Raw genomic sequence first — 25,673 nt, 5'->3', positions numbered from 1 at the left:
TTGGTAATAAAGCCAAAGGATATATTTTTATTCTAATTACTTTTAGTTTGATTGAATTTCTATACTGCAATGTAGGAGATTATTAGTGCCAAGTATTTGGCCCCTCAGGTGGACGTTCGATTGATGGCTTCACTGTATTTCAAGAAAAGTATTAATCGCTACTAGAGGAAAAGACGTGATTCTTCGTGAGACATTGTTCATTGTTCTTTTGGTTTTTGATATTAGAAACATATGGTGAAATTGGTAGATTTTAGAGCACAGGAATTCACATTGTGTGAGTTTGGATACTTGTATCAGCTTATTTGATTGAAAAGTACTTTAATTTCATATACAAGGCAATCCATTTATGCGAGTATGTGATTTAGTAAAAGCATTGTAGTATCTGCGTTTTTTCATGTGTGTGGGCAGGATATGTTTTTATCAAGGTAAATAATTTATTTTTATCACATCTATAGTGGCATCTAATGTGAACATATTGCTTCAGGGGAATCAGCAACGAGGAGAAAGTACATCTGAGGCAAAAACTGGTATCCCATTTAAGAGAAGAAAACTATCAGGTGTTTGTTGCCCTTCTTTTTTTTACAAATGGAACATGGTCTCTTTCTCTCTCTCTAAATATATGTATATAAATTTATCTATCTCATCATATATCGTTCAAGATTCATCATCCTAGCCCGAGTTTTAACTCTTCATATGAGATTTTCTTTTATATAAGATTTTCTTTTATATATTTATTTTTGAGGTGACATTATTTTAGTGAAAGAATCCACTCTTACTATGCTCTTTATATGTCTGAAACAGATAGCTCTCACGTTGGCTGTGCTCATCTCAAAAATTGCTCGAATTGATTATCCAGTAGAATGGTGAGTTTTTTTCCCTTCTAGGTCTGTATTTGTTGTTCTTCTTGTAACTGTGATGTTTGTCGACTCGAAACTATGCTGTTTCAATAAAAATGTCTGCTTTCATAAAGACTACGATATATAATTTTATGATATGTATTTGTAGTTTTCTCTCCTATTCCCATTTAATAGGGTAGACTGGTTGGGTCACACAATGTCGCGTAGAGTTTGCGGCTTTCTTTACAAGAAAATTTAATTTACATCTCTGCAATTTTGATCTGAGTTTGTGATGCCCAAGATCTGTTAGGAGTTTTATGGTTAACTGAATGGACATGATTTGTCTAAGAATTTTGAGCTGATGAGAAATTATATTTGTTTAGTTCAATTGAATTTGAAATAGGACAGTGTTTGCAATAATGTTAAGTTTTTAGTTATGCTTTGGCTATCTGGTATAGAAGATCTTATTTGTGTTTTGGTGTTTCTGCGGGGTTTCCTATTCCCCACTTGTGCTTGCATTATTTTCAATAATTAGTCCTAGTCTCTTTTCTTATGAAAACTTATTAATCTATTTTAATTTTTCACTAATATGATTTTGATTATATGTGTTGAACTTTCTATGCATGGAAGCTACAAGTTTATATAGCATGTTGTATATAGGAATTGTGTGATCAGTTTTCTCATTTTGTAAGCATTCATGTAATATATAATATCGTATTGATCTATTGGATGTGATGAATTATTATACAGGCCAGATCTCTTTTCAGTTTTAGCACAACAACTTCATTCAGCAGATGTTCTCTCTTCTCACAGAATCTTTTTGATCCTCGTATGATTATTTTTTATACGAGTGATTATCTGTTATCATTAGTTGATACATATTATAAAACTGTTGTCGAACATATTGTCTTTCTCCACAAGAAACTAAGTAAATGTACATTAATATGGACCACGTTAAGAAGTCTTTGGTTTTAGGGTTGGAAATTACTTGGGAAAATGTTGAAGAAATATTAACACTGCTTTTCTATGGGATATAATTTGGTACTTGTCTTCTTTCTGGTGGTTTTCCTTATAAGACTATAAAGCTGTACATTTCTTTTTGCTTCGAATGAGTGTTTTCTATTTTAAGATTTGTCATTTCTTGAATTTTGTACTATCAATTGTTTGTAAGATTATGTGCTTTTGATAGGAAAAAAAAATGTTCATCCTAGAGGGATAGCTTAAATGGTCAAACATGTTTACTATAGGGTGAACTTTTGTTTGAGGTTCGAGTCCCTCTGGTTATCTACATAGCAATTATTACTATAGTTTCTGGTCCCCAAATATTAAAGAGTTAGGCGAGGATCCTAGTTTCATGAAAAAGAAAAAGAAATTTGGAAAGTAAATTTCTTAAATAAAAAAAGTTGGATTAGAAAGGAAAGATGACAAGGTAACCTTTCATTTTTTTAAATGACCCATCAAAGACTAGCAATTTTCTATGCCCCTCTCTATTAATGTTATAACAGCACTTTAAGACTCACTGTTTCCTTTTTGTTTTTGATTTATATATTTTTTTATCCTACTCTATGTCTTCATTATATTAGAAGAATCTGATATCCAAGATGGGTGGGGTAAAGTCTGAGGTTTGAGTCTCTCTTGTGTACCTACTTAACATTATTGTAGGGTTGGGTGGGGAACTTACTTTAGAAAAAAGAAATTAGATGGATTGAAGATATATAAGTTGTAAATTAAATTTTTTGCGACTAATATTACAGAGTTATAAGTTTATGATTTGTGGCCTTAGTGGAAAATATATTTCATTGATTATATTTATGCAGTGCTTTAGCTAAAAGGAAGGATTGGATTTATGATTGTTAATTTGATTCTAAACAGCTGCTTGTTCTTCCATGCATTTTTTGGCAAATTCAACTTTTCAGAAGGGACCCGCTAAATTTTGGGACTTCATAAAGAGAGCATGCATTAAATTGATGAAGGTTTTAATTAAAATTCAAGAAATTCATCCTTTTTCGTTCAGCTATAAAAGTGTTCTTCCACTTGTCATGGTTTTCTGTTTAAATAAGATAGCCAGATGCATTATCATTTGAGCAATTTTTGATACAATGTATGGTAATGGTGAAAAGTGTGTTGGAATGTAAAGAATACAAGCGAAGTCTTACAGGTCGGGTAGTGGAAGACAATGGAGTAACACTAGAGCAGATGAAGAAAGACATATCCAATGCTGTTAATGGTGTCCTAACTTCCCTCATGCCAAGTGATCGTATACTACTCTTATGTAATGTGTTAATAAGAAGGTAATAGTGCTCTGGCCTTTGCTTCAGTCTGTTTCATGCTATGGCCTGATCCAGTTTAACTTGTAAAGTTTGTGATGTACATGAACAAAAATCATCCTGATTATTTATAATAGCTTCTGTTTTTACATGCATGTGTTATCTTTTGAAGTTGTGCTTTACTATGTTAATTTATAAGTTTGTGACTATTCAAAGGAATGGTCCAAATGTGATATTTCTTGGTATCCCTTGGGAAATGTTAGGTATGTAAGAAGTCACTGAGTGCTTTGTCATCAACATTTATTTGTGAGCCATCTGGGCAATTCTGAGAGGGAACCTTTCATCCAGGCTTAAAAAGTTTATATAGTTTTCTTTTTTTTCACATGCATCATCATTTTTTCTCTTTTGAGGGGAACCTTTCTCCTTGACATCTATTCAGTTGTCTAGTCCTCCCTGACATATGAATTTTTTTTTTTGTTAACCAAACAGACTATACTGCAGTATCAGAATTAGGTTACAATGCAGGGTTGTCTACAATGATATTATTGAGGTTACTAATAGCATTTAATGTGCTGTAAAATCATTTTTCAGAATTTGTTCTTAGTTTTCTGATTACCTTAAGCATTTGTTGAGAAAGTACAATGGCTATGATTGTTGCAGACAAGAAATTTGAACAATATTGTTTCATTTAAATTGTCAACTTATATTTCTACAGGTACTTTGTTTTAACTCCTCATGATTTGGAGGAGTTGTACGACAACCCTGAATCATTTCATCATGAGCAGGATATGATTCAGTGGACGGAAAAATTGAGGCCTTGTGCAGGGGATAGTTGTAACGACCTAGATTCACTAATAAGGCTTAAGGGCCTTGATTAGAATGCCGGGAGGGCATGATGGGAATTATGTGTGATTTTTATGATTAAGATGCATGATAATGATTTAGGCATGTTATACGATTAGGTGAATTATATTATGTGATAATTATGATGTGTGAATTGTACCGCGTGGGTGCTGTGATACCAATGTGATGCACGTGTCGAGACGGTCCTAGAAAGCTAGATAGTGGTAACTGGTAATTTGGTAATCTGTGTAACTATTAGTAACTATAGAGAGTAACAAGTTTTAAGGGGAAAGTGGTAGATTTGCAAAGCTGGTGAAAAGACAAGTGTACCCTTGAGGTTTAGTTAGAAAAGGATAGTTGAGGAAGGTTAAAAAGGTCTTTTGGCAGTAATATAGAGTCTTTGGCTGAGGGAAAAAGATAGGTACGATTTATTTATGATAAGTAAAGCTGAAGTTAAGTTTTGAAAGGTTAGAAAGGTCAAGAAGGAAAGGGAGAATCAAGAACCTAAGAGGCAAGGTGGGAGAGGAGCTGAACTGAGTTCTTTGAGGCTAGAGAAGGGCTTAAGGGTGTGGAATCAAGCATATATCAAGGTTTATACTGAGGTAAGGGATTGGTTTCTGTTTTGTTAAGTTCTGAATTTGGTTTTTGAAAGAATTGAGAGATAGCCATGGTTTTTCTTGTGTGGAATTCAGCTGGTTTGTTAAGGTGGAATTCAGCTCAAGCTTGGATTGGAGGAAGCTCAGGTCGAATTTCTATTTGAGGTAAGGGTATTAAGTATGTTTGCAATTTCATAGCTGTTATGGTTTAAAGATTTAGGGGCCTGGTTTGTACTTTTCTCAAGTTTCAGCTTAGGTGTTAGAGTTTGAATCTAGGTATGAATTCTGTGGGTGATTGTGTAGTTGAGCTGGGTTATAGTGTTTATAAGTTGTTGGTTGGTCTATGTGGGGTTTCAAATGAGTTTTGGGGCTTGGGTATGAAGTTGGGGTGAGTTGGAGTGAGTTAGGCTCGGGAAAAACGCGAAGGAAAAACCCAGAATTCTGGGCTGCGAAAGCGTGCCGCGGCACGGGTTTTGTGTGCCGCGGCCTGGAGGCTCTGACTGGTGGGTGTCGCGGCACAAGGATGTGGTGCCGCGGCACAAGGCTAATTTCAGGGTGTGATTTTTGACAATTTTAGGCCTTTGCCCCGGGGGTTCGGGGGATGTCTCCGAGGTGTTGTTCTAAGGTTTTGGGGGTTCCGAGAGTGTGGGTTAGGTACCGGGAAGGTAGTTTTGGATTGGTTAATGACAGAATATTATTTGTGTTGTGATTAGGACTTCGGAGAGGCTCGGGGTAGGAGGACCGTGCTTGCAGCTACGTGGCATCGAAAACCAGTGAACTGAAAGGTAAGAAAACTGCACCCGAGTGTATGGTTGTGATTGGGACTAAGTGCTCCCGAGAGTTATATTGTGTCATCGTTGGTATTATGCCAAGGGACACGTTTAAGCGGTCTAAGAGTACCGTTCATGATTTTAGCGCACGGGGCGCGAATTGGCCACTGGGAGCCAGAAACAATAGGATAACAGAGGGAGCAGCCTGTGAGCGCTAGCCCTGGTTATCGTCTGTGCATTGTGTATGATGAGTTGAGATGCTTAGTATGTGGAATACTTGAATGATGATATACTTGAATTTATGAGATGCTATATGAGTAATTGCCTTGATTGCTAGTTGTTCATGCTCTATTATTGTTGTGTTTTCTTGCTGGGCCTTGGCTCACGGGTGCTTCGTGGTGCAGGTAAGGGCAAGGGCAAGCTGGACCAGGCCTAAGGTGGAGAGCTCCGAGGTATAATGTACATAGCCAGCCGTTCGATCACCGTGGTCGAGGAGCGTGTCAGGACAGAGATTACCTAATTGCTCATTTTTCCTTAGTATGGCCAGTCAATGTATCTAAACTTTGTAAATTTTGTAAATGGCTTTTACACTGTCAATTTTGGGATCCCATGTACATTAACAATGTTTAGTAATGAGAACAGCACTTTTGAGACCAAAACGCTTTTAACCCTAGTACCTTTACTGTTTCAGTAACACGTTTTTACTTTAATGACTTGGTTAGCAGGTCTGGCACTTTATAAACACACAGTGTAACGGTCTTGGCTATCCAGGGCGTTACAGGCTTTGTACATTGTTTTGTTTCATAGCCATAGCGAGGTTGGTGGTTTTTATTGTTATGTAATAACCCAAAGTGTTTTCTGCTGAATAAATAACTTACTTTTTCTTTTGGCTTGAGCAAATAATTATCTACTTATTTGATTTAGATTTCTACCTTTTAGCTTTTAGGCCCTCTTGTGGTTTCAATTCTTCAAGAAGCAATGAATGGTTGCCCAACATCAGTTACTGAAATCACTCCAGGGCTGCTTCTGAAAGATGTTGCTTATGCTGCTGCTGCATATGTTTATTATGAGCTTTCAAATTACATGACCTTTAAAGATTGGTCTGTCAATTCTTTACTTCACTATCTATATTGTGAACTAACTAATTTTATTTTATGCTGTTTGATATGATAGAAATAATTATTTACTGAAATTACAAGTTATACTCTAGACGTGTGATTTGTTTTTAAAATTAAGGGCAAAATAGAAATAAGGGGTGTTTAACTATAGTTATAGGTCAAATTTATATCTTCATCTAATTTCTTATGATTAATTTGGCTGGGTTTTGTGGTAACATTGGCTTAGTTTTGTGCCAATTCTGGTTTGGTTTTGTGCCAATTTTGGTTTAGTTTTGTACCAATTCTGGTTTGGTTTTGTGCGGATTATGGTATCTTAGAAGTGATTGTAGACATTTTTTACTTAGGTCTCAACTTTAGTTAACGAATCTAAGGTATCTGGCACTTGATTTTCTTTCATGTTTCATGTTGCAAATTGAAATTGTTTAGCTCTCATGATGGATGCTTGGTGAATGGTGAAGATATTTTTTCTTTTTCGCAACTCAATGAGTTGTGTGGGGCGAAAACTTCACAAGAAAGATACCTGAGTTTGGCAATTGGTGATACCTATGTAAAGCTTTTCCACTTGCAATGTTGTATGTTATCATTTTTAATTACCTTCTCCATTTTCTGTTTACACTTTGTAGCATTGTTAATTTTATCTTGATTTTTAGACTATCTTTTCTTAGATTCTCTTTTCTCTAACTTATTTATGTCTAATATTTTTTTTCATTAATCTACCTTGGGTGAGGTTAGTGATGATTGGAAGTCATTACTATGAAGCAAACTTGTTTCTGAGACTTAAGACTTATGTGTTGTTATACATCTGCAGTACCCTTCCTTTAAACAACTTTTTGTCTTTCTCATTTAGATTATAAATAATAGAAACTGTTCTGTATTGTTGCTTGTTGGACTTAGAAGTTATTTGCCAGTTTCAACTTTCAAGACCTGCACTCTTTAAAAATTACATATTTTTCCATTTTTGTGAAGGTAGAAAATTATTGTTTGGACAACTTACATTAATTTTGTTATACAATCATTGCTCAAGGAAGTTATACCAATAGTTTCATAGAGAGAAAATTAGAATCAACAACAGTATATTACCTGTTTATATTACAGTCATATTTTTTCTCTTCAAAAACAGAAAATTGACGTTCTTTTGCAAAATTTTCAAACCAAATATTAATATATAGCTTAGCCTCTTAAGCTATATAGTTTTAGGCATTTCCACCATGCTCTCAAATGTTAAGCTGTCAATTCTTATCTAATTTAACATTTGTTACAGCTTCAACCAGGCATTTTAGTATTACAGATGCTCATTTTATTGTTTTATATTTAATGCTCAGAGTTTTTTCTTCTATATATAATGCACTCATTTGTTTTGTTTTTTCATTTCTGTTGTAGACTTGTTTTTGCTCCCATAACTGATTCTGCTTCAAATCATGGCCTAATCCCAACAATTCTCTATGGGTGAGCGATTTTGACAGAGTAAGAATCTTGCAACTCTGACCAAGCTATGATTTGTTAACCAACCTCACTCTGTTACAGTTTGAATTTGTACTTTTATTTATAAGTAACAGATGTGTTGGGTCTTGGAAATTATGCCACTGATGATGATGAAATTCATATCTCTAGCTGGCCAAATTCCAGGAATAAAAAGCTTCAGCATTCAAATTTTGAAAAATCTTTAGAAGACAAGCATGATGTTGGTGCAAATGGCAGTTTGGTAGCCCTTGTTGCAGAAAGGTGCACACAAGACGCAACTTGTACTGCTCCCCGTTACCTGGCAAGTCTAGAAGTAGAAGAAGGTATTTTTGTGAGAGTTTCATTATATTTTACTTTTTCTGTAAAGTAGTTTTAAAAACAAAATTTGATAGTGATAAGAAGGTTGCGACTTAATCTCCTTATAAGGAGGTTGTGAGTATTAGTAGACTCTGTCTCTTGTTAGCTTCAAAATGATTTAGAGTGATAACTCCAGCACTTTAGCTTTACTTATTTATTTATTTATTTTATATAATTGATTATATCTGTGCATATAGAATGTATCTTTCTCTCTCCTTACTATATATCTCTAACTCAATTGTTAATACTTATTGATTTCGTGCATTGATTGCAGTCATGTTGCACCATGTTTAATGGTATACTTAAACTTAATTGAGTTGGCACATGTAAATTAAACCCTTTAGAATCTAAATAAATAAACATTACTATATATAATTTAAATGTTATAAAACTAGTATTAATAAAAAATGAGATTTATTTTGTATAAAAGTGTTTAAAAAAATGAGATTTCTTTTTACTGGTGTATTTGGGTGTAATAGTGGCTGAAAGTATTGTGATTGGATTAATAAAAAAATATGACAGTGGTTGAATTAGTATTTTGACTTGATACTGGATTGAACATTGGTATTTTTATTATCTTCCTATGGCAGAATTAGTGCCTTGATTATCTTGTTTAGATTAGTCTTTTTGGTACTGTAAAATAAGAAAAATTGAATTTCCTTTTTTGTTTTCAAGTGTCTTTAGTTTTGCATTTTCTTGTAATTTTCATGTCTCTATGAAGCAAGCACCCCATCCTTCTCCCTCTCTATGTAGTTTTCAGTAGAGGGATTTCTCAACTTTTTTTTGTGTGCTGACTCTATTTTCTCATTCTCATAATTCATTAGAGTAAAACTAACCCTCCAAAAGTTGAAGTATTAATTATTTAAATTTTGTTGTAGTTAAGCAAATGGACTCACAATAAAGACAAGTGCACAAAGGATGATGAATTGAATAATGGAGCAAGTTTCATGCATGGTTTACTTTTGTGTATCTTGTAATGTTTCTGTTTTTCATTTGTGAAGTAAAAAATGTTCAAGATTATAATACTTTATTATGTTATGCTTTCAAACTTAAGTTAGAACTAAGATCTCATGAAGTAGACACATTTATCGTTTGAATTAGTTATTCTTTAATGTAATACTTATGGTTTATTAATCTATTGAGAATTACATTTTATGATTAATTTTAATTTTTTTTTATCAAAATACAATAATGAAAATCTTTTAATTAAAAAAAACCTTACAAGTATACTTATTAAAATATATTATCCACGCAGAAGTAACAAAATTTTATTACTAGACTTTTAATATGTTATGATTTAGAAACATATTATAAGCGTAACAAATCGTTATGATTTATATAATATAACAAACTAAAAATGCTATCAAAATAATCAAATGTAACAGTTGAAAAGTGTTATGCAAAAAGTATAAGATTAAATGTCAAATTTATAACCAAATACTCTAACTAAATGTTATTATTTGAATATTATAGCAACTCAAATGTGATATTGAATAGTTTAAGATAACATCGAACATAACATTCAAATACTGTTATAGAAAAGACAGGACTTTTAACAATAGGGGCTATGTTAGCGTTTTCAGAAGTGTTATCAATACTCCCGGTTAGCAGTTTTTAAGTGTTATGAATACTGTTTTTTCTTGTAGTGGTTTTCGCCTGGTCGCATAAAGACATGGCTGGGATAGATCCCGCAGTTATCAGCCATGTCCTGAATATAGACAAGACCTTTCCACCCGTGCAACAAAAGAGAAGGCTGCTCGATAAAGATAGATCGAGAGCCTTAAAAGAAGAAGTTGAAAGACTAAAAGAGAATGGGTTCATCAGGGTGGCATTTTATCCATCGTGGGTCTCCAATCCAGTGCTAGTTCCCAAGCCTAACGGCAAGTGGCGGACCTGTGTGGATTTTACAGACCTCAATAAAGCCTACCCAAAAAACTGCTTCCCACTCCCAAGGATCGACCAGCTGGTCGATGCAACTGCTGGTCACGAGATCCTCTCGTTCATGGATGCATATTCAGGCTGCAACCAGATTAGCATGCACCCCCCTGACGAGGATCACACCAGCTTTCGGACCGATACGGGCTTATACTATTACAAAGTAATGCCCTTCGGACTGAAAAACACAGGTGCAACTTACCAACGGCTAGTCAACCACATGTTTAAGGAGCTGATCGGAGTAAACATGGAGGTGTATGTAGACGACATGCTGGTAAAGTCTAAGAATGCAGAAGGACATGTGAGGGATTTACAAAAGTTCTTTGATGTATTGAACAAATACCAAATGAAGTTAAATCCCCTCAAATGTTCCTTCGGAGTTGGATCAGGGAAGTTTTTGGGGTTTATTGTAAATTCAAGAGGAATCGAGGCCAACCCCGACAAGATAAAAGCCCTGATCGACATGAAGTCGCCAGAAAGGATCAAAGATGTACAAAGTTTAACCGGGAGAATCGCAGCCCTAAGTAGATTTATTTCGAAGTCAATAGACAAGTGTGTCCCTTTTTTCAACCTACTTAGAGGAAATAAGAAGTTTGAATGGACAGGAGACTATGAGCAAGCTTTCCAGGCCTTGAAAGCCCATATGGCACAACCTCCCATCTTATCAAAGACAATCGAAGGAGAAACTTTGTTTATTTACCTGGCGATTACTGAAGTTGCTACTAGCGCGGTACTAGTGCGAGAGGAAGACGGCGTACAAAAAGCAGTCTACTATGTCAGCAAGAGACTGATCGGGGCAGAATTGAGATATCCACCAATCGAGAGGTTAGCATATTGCCTAATTCTTGCCTCTAGGAAGCTACGCCCCTACTTTCAAGCCCATCCTATTACAATTCTAACTGACCAGCCCCTTCGGCAAGTCCTCCAAAGGCCAGAGGCGGCTGGGCGATTATTAAAATGGGCAGTCGAATTAGGGCAGTTCGACATAACTTATTCACCGCGAGCAGCAGTCAAGGGACAAGTCTTGGCCAACCTTATTGCAGAGTTCACCGAACTCCCAGACAGCGAACAGTGCGAACAGCCTAAACCGCCTGAGCCTCAAGACAAAGCTCCTTCGTGGAAGTTATTCACGGATGGGTCATCCAACGAATCCCACGCTGGAGCAGGAGTGATATTGATAACGCCGGAAGGGCATCGATTTCACTGCGCCATCAGGTTCGACTTCGCCGCGTCAAATAATGAAGCGGAATACGAAGCACTCCTCGCTGGGTTGAGAATGGCGAAAGATATGAGCATAAAGACGCTTGATATCTACTGTGATTCACAGCTGGTGGTGAATCAAGTTCTAGGAGAATATCAAGCACGAGGCTTAAAAATGGTGGCCTACTTAAATAAAACAAAAGACTTGCTAGCCCAATTTATGGAGTACACCCTTCAGCAAATTCCGCGGGATCAGAATTCAAATGCAGATGCCTTAGCCAAACTCGCGAGCGCGAAGGATGCTGACACTTTGAACATTGTGCCGGTAGAAAGACTGAGTAAGCCAAGCATACAAGTGGTTGAATCCAGTATGGAGATTCAAATGGAGGATACATGGATGGCACCTTATTTGGAGTATCTGATAAACGGTACGCTACCAGCGGATAGAAACAAAGCCAGAACCCAACAAAGGCGAGCTGCTAGGTACATACTGGTGGGTGGAGTTATGTACCGAAGAGGATATTCCTTGCCGCTACTCAGATGCGTTACACCAGAAAAAACTAAGGAACTCATGAAAGAGGTGCATGAAGGCTTCTATGGGGATCATGCTGGGGGGCAGAGTTTGGCAAAGAAGATTCTAAGGCAAGGCTACTTTTGGCCAACTATGAACGAGGATTCAATGGAGTTTATACGAAGATGCGATAAATGTCAAAGATTCTCCAAGATTCCACGAGCAGCTCCGAACGAATTAAAATAGATGCAAAGTCTGTGGCCTTTTGCAGTATGGGGGATAGATTTGATTGGATCCCTACCTACGGGGAAGGGCGGAGTAAAGTACGCAGTCGTAGCAGTCGATTACTTCACCAAATAGGCCGAAGCTGAACCGCTCGCTACCATCACGACCAAGAAAGTTCTTGACTTTGTTATCAAGAACATTGTCTGTCGATATGGCATGCCTAGAAAGATAGTTTCAGACAACGGAACCCAATTTGACAGCGATTTATTCACCGATTTCTGCGAAAGACATGGAGTCATGAAAAGCTTTTCTTCAGTTGCACACCCCCAGGAGAATGGGCAGGTCGAAGCCGTGAATAAAACTCTTAAAGACACCCTGAAGAAGAGGCTTGAAGAAGCTAAGGGAGCGTGGCCAGAGCAACTGCCTGAAGTCCTCTGGTCGTATAGAACGTCTCACCGAACAGCGACAGGACATACCCCATTTTCCTTAGCCTATGGATATGAGGCAATGTTGCTTGTCGAATTAGATCCCCCCTCACATCGACGCCTAACATACAACCAGGACCAGAACAGCCAACTGATGATGGAATCCCTAGACTCGATTGACGAGATACGGGAGAAGGCCCAACTCAGAGTTGCTGCATACCAACAAAAAGTCGCCCGGTACTTTAACTCCAAAGTCAAAGAAAGAAAATTCAACGTCGGAGACTTGGTGCTATGACAAGTTTTCTTAAATACCCGCGACCCTACTGCTGGAGTGCTCGGACCTAATTGGGAAGGACCTTACCAGATTGAAGAAGTCCTCATCCGGGCACCTACAAACTTGCACGCTTAAACGGAGATCTCGTTCCACGTTATTGGAATGGAGAACACCTGCGCAAGTATTATCAGTGAACAGTCCTTTTTAAAGGACTGGCTTGTATTAATTTTTCTTTATACAAGTTTAGCAAAGAGGGTTAGCCACGCTGTATGGCTAATCGCTCGTATATATAAGATTCTATTTCAGAATCGCTCGTAAAGACATGTTTAGTCCATTTTTAATACGAGGTTATAAGGGACTATGCGCAGCCAGTCATTCTTGCAAACCTTTGTGAATTTATATTTACAAGTATTTTTTCATTACATGTGTTGTTTTGCTGTATTACAAGTATTACTTATTCACCCGAGCAGAAATGTTCGAACAGGTCATGGTCAAGGCAAGTGACCAAGGACCTAAAGCTCCTCGATTACTTGGGGGGCATATAAGGCACATCGATAGCAAAGCGTACCATGAGGTATGTAAACACATGAACAAAATGAGTGAAAGCATGCTAAGGTACTTAGAGTATTTTTCAAAATTTATATTTTGTTAAATCATGCCAAAGTACTATGCTAAGTTCGGTCATACGGACAAATGTTATAATAAAAAAAATGTTATAGCATCATGCAATCTTTTACACCGCAAGCATCACTGCTTGGATGTAACTGTCCAAGTAAAAGAAAAGGTTTACTGCCCGTGCAGCAAAGTTTAAAATAAAAAAATTGTCTTTACATCATGACCCGTAGGTCATGTAATCAAAAGATAGAGAAAATAATAAAAAAAAACTCAAGAGGCACTGGGAGCAGGAGGGTCTTTATCAGCATTCTGATTGGACGCGTCCTCAAACACCCCTTCTTCTTCAACACCAGCCAAGCTTGGGGAAGCAGGGATCCTCGCTCTTGCCTCCTCTTCAGCCAGTTGAGCAGTGCAGCGAGCTAGCTCAGCAGTCCGGACATCCTCTGAAAGATAGCTGAAGTCGGCACCCTGATTGTGTTTCCAGAAGTTGTAAAAACACCGGAGCGTCGTCTTCTTATACCTATCCAGATTTTTGGAGTTGTTGAGCTTCAGCTGCTCCACCTGGCCCTCAAGAGTGGCGATGGCCTCGTCCTTGGACTTAAGCACCTCTTCCATCCTCTTGACTTCGCGAAGATGGGTTTGGCTGGCATCTTGATAATCCTAACTCTGCTTTATTATAGCTGCCTTTGTAGCTTCAGCCTGTGATAGCTTTGTCACCGCAGCATCCCTCTGCTGAGCCATCGCCTCCAACTCCTTTGCGTGCCTGGCCTCTGCAGCCGAAATTTCCTCGGCTGCCTTCACCAGGTGCCTCTCGATAGCCTTTGCCTTAGCCTGTTCGATCGTGGCTTGGGTGCGGGTGCGAGCAGTGGTGGCAGACAGCAAAGCCTGAGGACAGAGGATAAAAGTTAGAACCTGCGGCAAAGACTAAAAGACTGAAGCCAAAAAGATAAAGAAGTATTTACGCTGGTTATTTCGTTCAGGGTCCTGTTCAGAATCAGGTCGACCATCATACTCTCTACCTCAACCATTGCATCCTTGACGCGGTCATTTTTCCCAATGTGCACAATACGGTCTTTGGCTGCTCGTACGGCACGGCTCGAGAGTTTGGCCCCAAGAGTTTCTTCTCGCTTGTCTTGTTCCCTTCTGGGCGCAACCGGAGGAGGGTTCATTGGAGCAGGGGGAGTCTCCTTCTCATCAGGGGCCGGAGGATGAGCTGAAGTTTTCCCAGTAGGCACATCCCTAGGAGGGTCTTCTGTTCGACTCTTTTTTGCAGGTCCCTGGCTCGTCTCGCCAGTATGTCTCCGTGACGATTTTCTCCGAAGCTGAGGAACTTCCTCTTCCTCCTCAGCCTGGTATAAGTCGAAGACGTTGGGAGTGGCCATATCTGCACATAAGTAAAAACATGCAAAGGGTAAAGATAAAAGCAGATCAAGACTCTTTATCAAAATGAAAAAGAAGGTCACAGAGTTAGTACCCGAGCTACAACTACTGTTCGCTATACTATTGACTCTATTAGTCACACACTCACTATCTGGCATGAAGAAGTCTGGCCCTAGATTTGGAGTATATGTAAAGTTGCCCTCCCCGTCAAACAAATGACAGGGAATTGGCAAACTATTTAAAAGCAAAATAATTTTACCGTTCTCATCAGAGGATTCCCCCAAATCCACAACTGGCTCTTTGGCCTTTTGTTTCCCCTTGCCTTGGGGAGCAGAAGGCCTTTCTGCGGAAGGATTGCCCGTGGGCTCCCTGATTGTAACCCCCGTTGGCCTCCTTCGAGGAGGAGACACGGGAGCCCCCTTGGCAGTGGCATCGTCTACCATGGACCCTCTTGTTTCATGGCGAGGAGCCAGGAGGCCAGACAGCGTCAAGTTTTCATCAGTAACCAGGGACTTGACGCTTTTTGCTGTGTCTGTCATCCTGGCCAATGTGTTGGACCTCAACATCATGTCTGGTGTTGGGGTCGGACGTAACCATGGGCCTGAAAGACAAAATAAAGTTTGAGAAAAATGAAAGGAGACTCTTTGATTAAAAGTATCGACCAGTCAAAGATGACACTTACCTCCTCGAGCGAAGGCCAAGTTGTTGCTGGTTATGTCCGGTGTAAGGAAATACTCCTTACTGTACTGCCCCATGTTCGATATGTGCGTAGTGTCACTCAAGAATGTCCGGTTTGTCTCCTGGTGACAGAAGTAGAAGAAACCCGTTCCATATTGTTGTGGGTTGGATTTAAGGTCGAAAAGATAATTGACCTCGTGGGGAGAAGGTTCTGGCCATTTTTTAAGTTTGTACAAGATATAGAGTGCGGCCAGCATTCTATATCCGTTTGGAGTAATTTGGAAGGGGACGACGTCGAAATAATTCGCCACCCCCTGATAAAAAGGATGTGGAGGGAGGAAATCCCCCGCCTCTATGTGATACCGAGACCAGGCGCTATATATACCTTCGGGGAGGTTAGCCCTTTGGTCTGCGGCAGGAATTTTGATAGTAACCCCTGTGAGGGGATACTTCCTGAAATAGTTAGCAACCATCCGAAGGGTCACTACGCTGGTCGGGGAGGTATACCACTCGACATCAGGCAGATTCTGATGACGAGGGCGGGCTCTAATTTGGATGTTACGGTCAGGAACAGGATCGTCTCGACCACTGGTCGAGGGAGCCCTAGCCTGCAAATCAGGCTGGGCAGGAAGGTTTGGGTGATTATCAGATTCATGTCTTTTCTTGCCTACAGACTTGGAACGGGTCATTTGAGGAGGAGAAGGATGAGGTCTGAAGGAGGATCGTGAGAAGGGAATCTCGTAGACTCGGTCGGCCGGTTATTCTTCGCCTTCGAGCAGCTGGGCGAGAAGATCGTCATCGATGGGCCGTTCACCTCCCCACAAATCTGGCATCAATGTCTGCAAACAGAAAAATGGGGAGGTGAGGATGAAGAATTTTTAAAGGCTTTTTAGAATAACGCTGGTCGAATATAAAAGCCAAGCTTTTATACATCAACATTCTAACAAAAAGCTAAATTTTCCGCACGAACAGTTTGAAAGACGGATCAAAGGGTGAAAGTAAAAAGTTTTTCAAGAAAGCTTTTTCAACTCCCTTTAGGGCGGGAAAAAACCTATTTTCCAACTAGCCTAAAGATCGAATTTTTACTTCGACTTTAGGTCCTAAAAGTATGATCCCGACTATTACACTAACAAGTGACCCTTTTTTGCCTACAAAATATTCTACTCACAAGCGTCTCAAACCAAAAACAGATGAACTCAAACAGTCAACATACAAAAGCATGCATCATGAAAATTTGAAGCATAAGAATTCGAAAACTCACCAAGAAAATGATCGTGGAGATGGAAAAAGGGTCTTCGGAGGTCAGGGAACTCTCGGACTGAATCTTGAAAATGCGGAAGAACGGTCTCCGGAGAAGGTTAAAACTCTAGTTTTTAGGGTTTCTTGTGAGGACAATGGTGTGCGTAAAGAGAAAAGGAAGATTTCGAAGGTATTATATAAGTTTGTCTATGGCATTGAAAAGGTGTAATCATCAGTTTCCCTTTTTCGAAGTATGGGGAAGCAGAATGGCCGTCGAATTATTACAGGGGAACCGAAAAGTCATGATTAGACTGAAGTAGGTTACTTTTTCCAAGAACACACGAAGGGTTCTGACACGTATGGTGGGGTTACCGAAGAGTCGTTCGCTCAAAAGTTTATTTATTACTCGTGATAAATAAACTTGGGGGGCAAATGTTATCCAAAAATTAGCATTAATGACATGGAAAGTGATCCCTAGACACGTGGCTGACACCTGGAAGAGCTCTGCTAGGGTATCAACTAGAGGATGCACTAGAAGCAGTAAGCCCGGTCTTACCTGCGACCAGCCTGGTCGATGGTTCCGCATACAAAGTAACATTACTGTGAAGATCTTTGTAAATCCCGAATTTAACTCACTCAATCTCCGGAATATCCGATGATTCAGGGGAGAGTATTTGTAACAATCTTTTGTAATCCCCCATAAGCCTATAAATAGCAAAAGATAGCTCAAGGAAGGGACTTTTTGGCTTTTGAATTATTTGAGATTAGAGTAATTCTCCTTGGAATATTGTATTGTTCTTCAGAGGCTAGTGAAACTCATTGAGCCCTTGTTCTTTGATCACTCCTTTGATTCCTATATCAATAACAGTCTAAGTGGACGTAGGTTATTACCAGATCCTGGGGCCGAACCACTATAAAAATATCGTGTTCTTATTACTTTTTCGTCATTACGTTATTATCAACACATTCATTTATATCAAACATATTCTGACTCCGTGTCAGTTGACCAAATTATGGGTCAACACATATACATTTATATATAAAAAAACATAAATATAAATATTATTTAATAAAAACATAAATAAATCTTTTATAAACCTAAACCTAAAAGCACTATCACTCAAAATCTCGAATCTCTCTTTCTCTTCAGCACTCACCTCTCTTCTCTGCCTCCCCATCGATGAACCAGGTTCATCCCAGCCGCCTCCCCATCGATGAACCAGCTTCATCCTAGTCGCCTCCCCATCGATGAACCAGGTCCCTCCCCGCCGCCTCCCCATCAACGAACACTGTTTCTCCCAGTCGCCTCCCCATTAATGAACCCTTCCGCCTCCCTATTCGTTAGACCCAATCACCTCCCTCTTTTTCGCACACATCAACCATTGCTCTCCGCTGCCTCGCTCTTCGTCAAATCCCTCTTGCTCTCTGTTGCCGCAGTTGTTGTAGTCTATGCAACAATACTTGCTATTGGTTTCGTCATCGTTCCTTGCCTTTACTTTACTCGACTTGTAAGTCAATTGATTTTTTTCTTGTGATCTTCTCTGCTTCAGCCATTACCAATTTGTAAGTCCATTAATTTTATTTTTATTGTGTTATCTGCCTCAAAACATTGTTGTATTTTACTTTTGTTAAAAAAAAAAATTCAGATAGTGTTGTTGCAAGAATAGGCTTACAATTGCTGGTAGCGGATTGATGAGGCTTGGTGGATTGAACGACTAGGTGGATTGTTGGTTGAGGTATATTCATAATACTATTTATGAAAATCCCCAAAATCTGAATGATTAATGATGACTTGTAATTTTTGAGGCAATTTTTATGTGTTTGAGTATGTTTTGGTTCTGTTATTTGATCTGAGGCATATTTTTTCTATGTTTATGTACTGCCATATGTTTTGGATTTGAGATTTTTGAATTTGTATTCTGATTCAGTATTGCTCTTTGGTTGTAAGGTTTGGTTGAGCATTGAATCTGTTTTATTGTCTATATATGAAGGGGTCTGTTTTAGTAAGGATTTGATTTAATATATTTTGTTTGGTACTTTGATTATGATATTTGTATTCAGATTTAGTGTTGCTCTTAGGTTTTAAGGTATGGTTCTGTTTTGAGCAATAAATATGTTTTAAATGGATCTCTTTTGTGAAAGGATTTGATTTAATTGTTTTGTTTGGTACTTTGTTTATGATATTTGTATTCAGATTTATTGTGTGCAAGTGTTTGATCTAATGTAACAATTAGTTCGAGTGGTTCTGTTTACATCTTGCTATGTTGTTGGTTTTTGGCATTTTTCTTCTGACAGTGGTGTCGCAGCTTGGTACTGATTTCTAGTGAAGCAATACTTCTTTCTCCTTTAATGTCTATTAGCTTAAATTTGTATATATGTGTGTCTATTAGCAATGCTTTGCAGCTTGTGTCTTGGTTTATTTTAGATATAGTCTTTGATCTCTTTATGAGATTAAATTTCTAGTGCTTGAGTATTTTTGGATATGATCTATCTTTTTTCAGAACATATTACCTTAATGTGTCATACTTTTTTAAGAACATATTACCTTCATAGTCAATGAAGTTTAAACAATATAATTAAAAGAGGACAACAAAAATTGAAACTAAGGAACATGTTTAAGGGACTTTAAATGATTTGTATTCAAATTAGGGACTCTGCTTTCTGGTTTGTATTTTCTTCATTGTTGTCTTCATTTAGGCTTTGGATACTTCTTGTATTTATGAATTACAAGCTTGATTGTGTTTAGATGAAAAGCTTTAAATGTCACAGTTTGTGGCTCTAGAATCTTGTATATCTTCATTTTTATCTTGTTTGAAAGCAATAGTTATTAATATTGATGAGTTTTTATAATTTATATGTTTTGATGAGTTTTTATTATCTGTGTAATATTGCCTATTGTGATGGTGAACATTTATCAGTTCTTTGCATTTTGTGTGATTTTGACATTAAAAGTTTGGATTCAATGAATCAATGGGTGATATATGTTAGTGAGAAATTAAATGTTTATTCCACTGTTATGTAGATTAATTGCTTCCTTATCCAAATGGGGTTCAGTTAGTTTTTAATGAGAGTAACTCATTCATTACTGTCTTACTCTTTTCTCATGCTTGCTTATGATGTATTATTTCTAATGAGAGTAGCTCTATGATTTTTTTTTAGTTTTTTCTGTGGTTATTCAAATCTATTAAATGATTTATGTCAAATTATATTGTAGGTTGTTGACTAATTGGCTTGAATGTAATATGAGATTTTGAGTATGGGTGAAAAACTGATTTTGGTGAGATTCTTTGATTGTAACATCATAATCTTTATGCTTGTTGAATTTGACATAATTTTGGATTTGTTTGAACTAACTTATATGCTTGTTGTCTATATATGTAATTAAGAAACTAGTTTTTATTATTCTTTTTGCATATTTAAACTTTATTTATTGTTTTATTAAGATAAGGTTTGACATAATTATTTGCTCCTTTTCTAATAAATATATGGCATATCCAAAGTCCAATGCTCTTTTTCAAATATGAATTAGATTTATAAATTTGGTATATACTCAACTGCATAATTTGGCTATGCTGATATATTAAGTACTTTAATGAGGTTTATGTGCTTTATTGGTTTGAGGTATTAAGTTGTGTTCTAGAGTTTTGTTTCATTGTCTTGATTATTGTTTCAAATGTTCTGAGGCTCCAAGATGTGTTATGTATTATGTTCATTGATTATATACATGAATCTGTTTTTCTTTTTAAAAAGGAGAAGAGACATCTACTTTTTATTTTGAGTTTTTTTATGTTAAACTTTGAATCTAGTTTGTACTATCTTCATCATTATATACATGTTCATATATACTGCATATGAACTTCTTTGTTTTATCACATGAATTCTAGTTTTCGATGCATATTGCATATTAAATAGTTTTGAATGTTGACTTATATTTTCTTTTTCCGATTTGGATCATTATTCTACTTTGATTTTTTTTTTTTTTTTTGCCTGTGATGTTGATAAATAATTTTATTTTATGTTGGTGATTATGGGACTTGATGTGTTCATATATTTGTTTCTTAATATATGCTGGTGTATCAAGTGTCATAAATGCCCATAATAATATTTTCTGAAATCATTATGATGATTCAATTGGGGATAATTATTTTATTGAGATTAATTATATTTTCCCATTGTTGCCAACCCGAACCCCACCTCCAACCATCGTTGTTGTCCACCTCACAAAGCCATCATCATCATTCACAAGTTCGAGAAAAAGGATGCTCTCGTGTAATAATCTCAAAGTGAAGAATAGACTTGTTGATATTTTTTATGAAATGTATTTAGTTTAACACTCATCTTTAATAAGCAATGAATATTTATAATATATATTTGTTTATTTTATTATTAATGTTAAATAATTTATTTGAGTTTGGTTCGGGAGTCACAAGATGATTGTATGGTTTTTTTCTAGTTTATTTCTAATATAGAACATTTATAAATAACTGTTATTATCTTTTACCTACACATAACCATTAAATTTGACCAAAATATAAATTGTGTAACAGACCAATAAAATCATGCTATGTGAGCTAATAAAATGACCCCACGTGGTCCAATAATATTGTGCCACGTAGACTAATAAACTGATGCCACGTGGACTAATAAAATGATGCAACGTGGTCTATATCAAATGATGACATATGTATTAATTATCAAATGACACGTGGACAAATTATTGTTTGACACGTGGAGCAACCACAAGATGCCAAGTGGCGGTATTGACGTATGCCACGTGTATGCTACTATGGAAACCATGTCAAGAGACACGTAGGATGACAAGTCATCAAACATGTCATCTGATGACTCATCAATTGATTTATAACATAGTGGGATCCACTAATTCTTTCACCTACCAGTATTAATAAGTGTAGGTAAAGACTCTTTCCCACTAACCTTTACCTACAAGTCTCTACCAATTCAATATTAGTAGGTAAACCATATTACCCACCATTAGGTTAGTTTTACCTACACTTACAATTGGTAGGTAAAGACCTCATTTTCTTGTAGTAAGGGTAAAATGGTCATTTGACCAAGGAAGTGAGAAAATTTGCCAAGTGTTGGCATCCATTCTTCTTACACGTTCTAGGCACTCTCACTCTTCTCTTGTTCATTTGTAAGAACTCTCTCAAGGACACCAAAAGACAGGGCTAAGTCAAAGCTTGGATTTGAGGGAACTTTCTAGGAGAATTGGAGGATTTGGGAGGATTAGGAGCTGTCCAACCATACCCACACCAGAGATTTTTGAAAATCCAGAGGTACAATCACTTAACTTTAAATTTCTCTTCAACTTTCTTGTGTTCTTGAGCTTTGGGGAATTTGAGTTTGGATATTTGAATTTTGAGGACTTAAGGCTACTTGAGGTGTAGAATTATGTTAATAAAGTGTTTATAAACTGAATTGAGGATTTTTTTTTTCCTTATGGTATTCTTGATTTGTGGTGTGATTCTCGGATTTTGGGGAGAAAGTTTGAGTTTGAGACTCAGAAATACAATTTTATGTTCTAAGGTATTTTGATGCGATTTTGTGTTGTCTTGATGTTAGTTGTGGCTTGTCTAAGTTATTTGAGGCGATTTGGGATCAAAATATGTTGGAAAAATCTATTTAGGTCTAGTTTTCTAAGGGAAAGTCGTAAGAATGGTTTGGGGAAGAACATCAAATTCATGGTTCGTTTGGGGTTTCTAGTGACCTAGTGTGATCGCGCTAGGGTGTAGCGCGACCACACTAATGTCCCAGGAAGTAGAGAATTTTGAGTTCAATTTTGGCTTTCTAGGCCACCAGGGCGACCGCGCCGAGGTCAGACGCGACTGCGCTAGTCCCCAAATTGGTGGTTTCTGTGATTTTTGGGCTTTTGTACAGGGACTTTAGGATTTTTTTTTGGGGGGGGGGGGGGCACTTGGGGGCTAAGGGGATGATTTCATCATCGCATTGATTGGAGTTAGCAGTTCTGAGAGCTAGGGTTTGGATTGGAAGTTGTGATCTAGATTTAATCCCTGATAAGTGTATCATTTACGTTGTGACTAGGATTTTCGCGAGGCTCGGGAAAAGGATCACACTCGAGGTCATTTCAACTTCCACGCAGGACTCGAGGTAAGAAAACTAACACATGCATAGATTATAGGGAAATTTCCCTAACTTGTGAACACGGTTATGACCGTACCCTGAATTTGTTTAGAGTTAAATGTCTTTATTCTATAACTGCATATGTTGCATTTGTTGTGTGTAATTGTTTGTGATCGATCGACTAGGGGGCCTTAATCGGCAATAATTATGTGGAATGTAGGTCATTATGGCATGGCCACTACGAGAGTGCAGTATGCTCCTATTCGACATAGGTCGTATATTTGTTGATAAGTTAATATGAGTTTGTTTATGATTTGTGCATAATATATTTGATGTTAATGCTTAATTGAATACTTGTTTGCCTAGTTGAGTTTTCTTGTTGGGCCTTGGCTCATGGGTCCTTTGTGGTGCAGGTAATGGCAAGGAGAAATTGGACCAGCAATGAGTTGGAGAGCTGTAGGGGCGGCATGTACATACTCAAACTGCTCGGCTTCCAAGACCGAGATTTATTTTGAGGGACTTAGGATATAAGTCTAGCTTTGCCGCCTTGGTCGGCTATTTTTGTAATCTCTTGGTTATAATTGTATTTTGGGTCAAAATGTTTGGGATCCCTTGTATATTCAAACCTTTTAATGAAAATTCTAATTCTTTTTACCAAAATTTTTAGTACCTAAACCATTGTCTAATCTTAATTACACTTTTGAGTCCAATTGACTCGCTTAACGAGTTAAGCATTATTTTAACACACAGTGTAACGATCTTGGATTAGTAGGGCATTACAACAACCATACACTCTTACAAAAAATATCAAGTATTCTTGTACTATGAAATAAAAATAAACATTTTAGAATATCTACAAAAAAAAACCTATTTATTTTAGTACAGCGATGTAATAACTAACATGAACAAGTGTTGCATCTCGGGAGGTAAAATGTTCACTGGTTAATACAAGGCTATCTCAATTATTGTTATATCAAGACATCTCACCGTTCTTTAGGTCTAAATATATCTATCTAGGGTAGATTTATTTTCATGAGTATGACCTACTATTTCGAGTTCAAGACTTAACTCATGAGTGCTGCCTTAGAGTCGGTTAAACATTGAATACATCTCGAAAGCATATCACTAAGAGGTTTACTTATTAAGATCCTAAACAAGCACCATCTTTAGGGGGACGATCAGCAACGAGGAGTTGCCTAAAATCAACGTTTTTCAACCAATAGTAGAGATTGTAGGTTATATTGTCATATAAGATTCTCTCACTCACTATTTTAGGATTAAGGTCTTTTCTATTAAGATATCTCATATTTCAATTACTAAGTGATTCTACCAAGATTTAACTATTAGATCTGTTATCCCTCAAAATCCAAGAGATGATGTGGCGAATGAGAAAGCGACATCACCAGTCATGGAAAAATGAAAAAGTATTGAAAAAAGACCAATGAACAAAAATAGATAGGTCCAGGACCTATAGGGAAGTCGACCAGGCCAAAACCTCCTGGAGGTGGTCGGTCTGGCCCTAGCCCCTTAGGGGTGGTCGGCCTAGCATGCTCAAGCACTGCATGGGGTGGTCAGTCCACCCTATTCTTCATAGGGTGGTTGGCCTAAACTCCCAAATGAACTTCGCTAGATAAAGTTCACGCTCGTTCAAGCTGAAATCATCAAACCTAGCACCCAGAGGGTCATTAGGCCTAGCACCCAAGCTCTAAAGAGTCACCGGGTCTAGCACCTAAATCTCATAGACCAACCAAGAATTAGCGTTTTCTCGAAGGTTTCAATCGTGCATCGTCAACCATGATCCAGAGAAACAACGAGAAGACCCACGATCTCATAATCATGGGGACGTGGACACATATCTCCACTCCCAATGATCGTGTACCAAACCACGATCCCCAGTCTTCCTGATCATGTAACAACCCCTGGGTACTATTAATAAATGACCCAGGGCTTCATTTAAAGGGGACGATTCAGGGACGGACATTTTTTGTGGGAGAGACTCTGGCCAAATTTGTGACAAGTGAACTCTTCAGTTCATCTTTGTAAATTGTCAACCAAGTGATTGAATACTAAAGAATAAGTGGATTAGGTTATTACTGTTCAGCAGAACAGGGCTGAACCACTATAAATTTTTGTGTGTTTGTTTGGATATTTGTACCCTGTCATATATTTATATTTATCTCCTTCAAAAGGTGTCGTATACCGTACGTACGATCGTTGGCCAATTTCACAGGTCAACATTTTGGTGCTTTCAATGTGAGTACGAAATCAAAAAACACACTTTCATCAATGTACGATGCCTCCAAAACCTAGTCAAATGAAGAAGATGGCTCCCAAGGATTCAACCACTCAAGATCCCGTCGATCCCATTAACGAACCTCGGGTGGAGGTTTGAGATCAACTTGATGCGAAAGATCCATAGGATGCTCACCAGAAGGAGATGGTGCAAATTCTGGCGAGGCAGGAGGCCTTTGCTACAAAAACTGCCCTCTAGAGCGAATCTATTGAACGAAAATGGGGGGATATAGATGAGCATGTCCAGAGGATGATCTAGAGGGAGCAAGAAGCTGAACGGAGGCACCAGGAGGCTGCTGTGGCCCTGGAGGCGGCTACCCATTTAGCCTGAGCTAAAGCTAAAGTTGCTACTCTTGAGTGAGGATCACACCAAAGCAACAGGGATTCAAGACAATAGAAACAGGGAGTCCCAGGGGAGGAGTCAAACCCCAAGGATGATCTTACAGCCACTTTCCCAGAGACAGGATGAAGAGACGCAGTCCAAGACTGCCTCCTCCATGACTAAGAAGAATAACAATTCCTCTTGGAGTAAGAGTGTTACCAACCCGA

The 25,673-nt window shown here is 37.8% G+C and overlaps 1 pseudogene; it reads left to right on the top strand.

The window, feature by feature from the left end:
- LOC133824938 (importin beta-like protein KAP120) overlaps positions 1-8,542 on the top strand; it is a 34,587-nt pseudogene extending 26,045 nt beyond the window's left edge.
- The last annotated feature ends 17,131 nt before the right edge of the window (positions 8,543-25,673 follow it).

Source organism: Humulus lupulus, chromosome 3 (assembly GCF_963169125.1).
Source record: "Humulus lupulus chromosome 3, drHumLupu1.1, whole genome shotgun sequence".
NCBI classification, from domain to species: Eukaryota; Viridiplantae; Streptophyta; class Magnoliopsida; order Rosales; family Cannabaceae; genus Humulus; species Humulus lupulus.
Note: the sequence above shows the minus strand (reverse complement) of the source record. Positions and strands in the feature narration are given on the sequence as shown.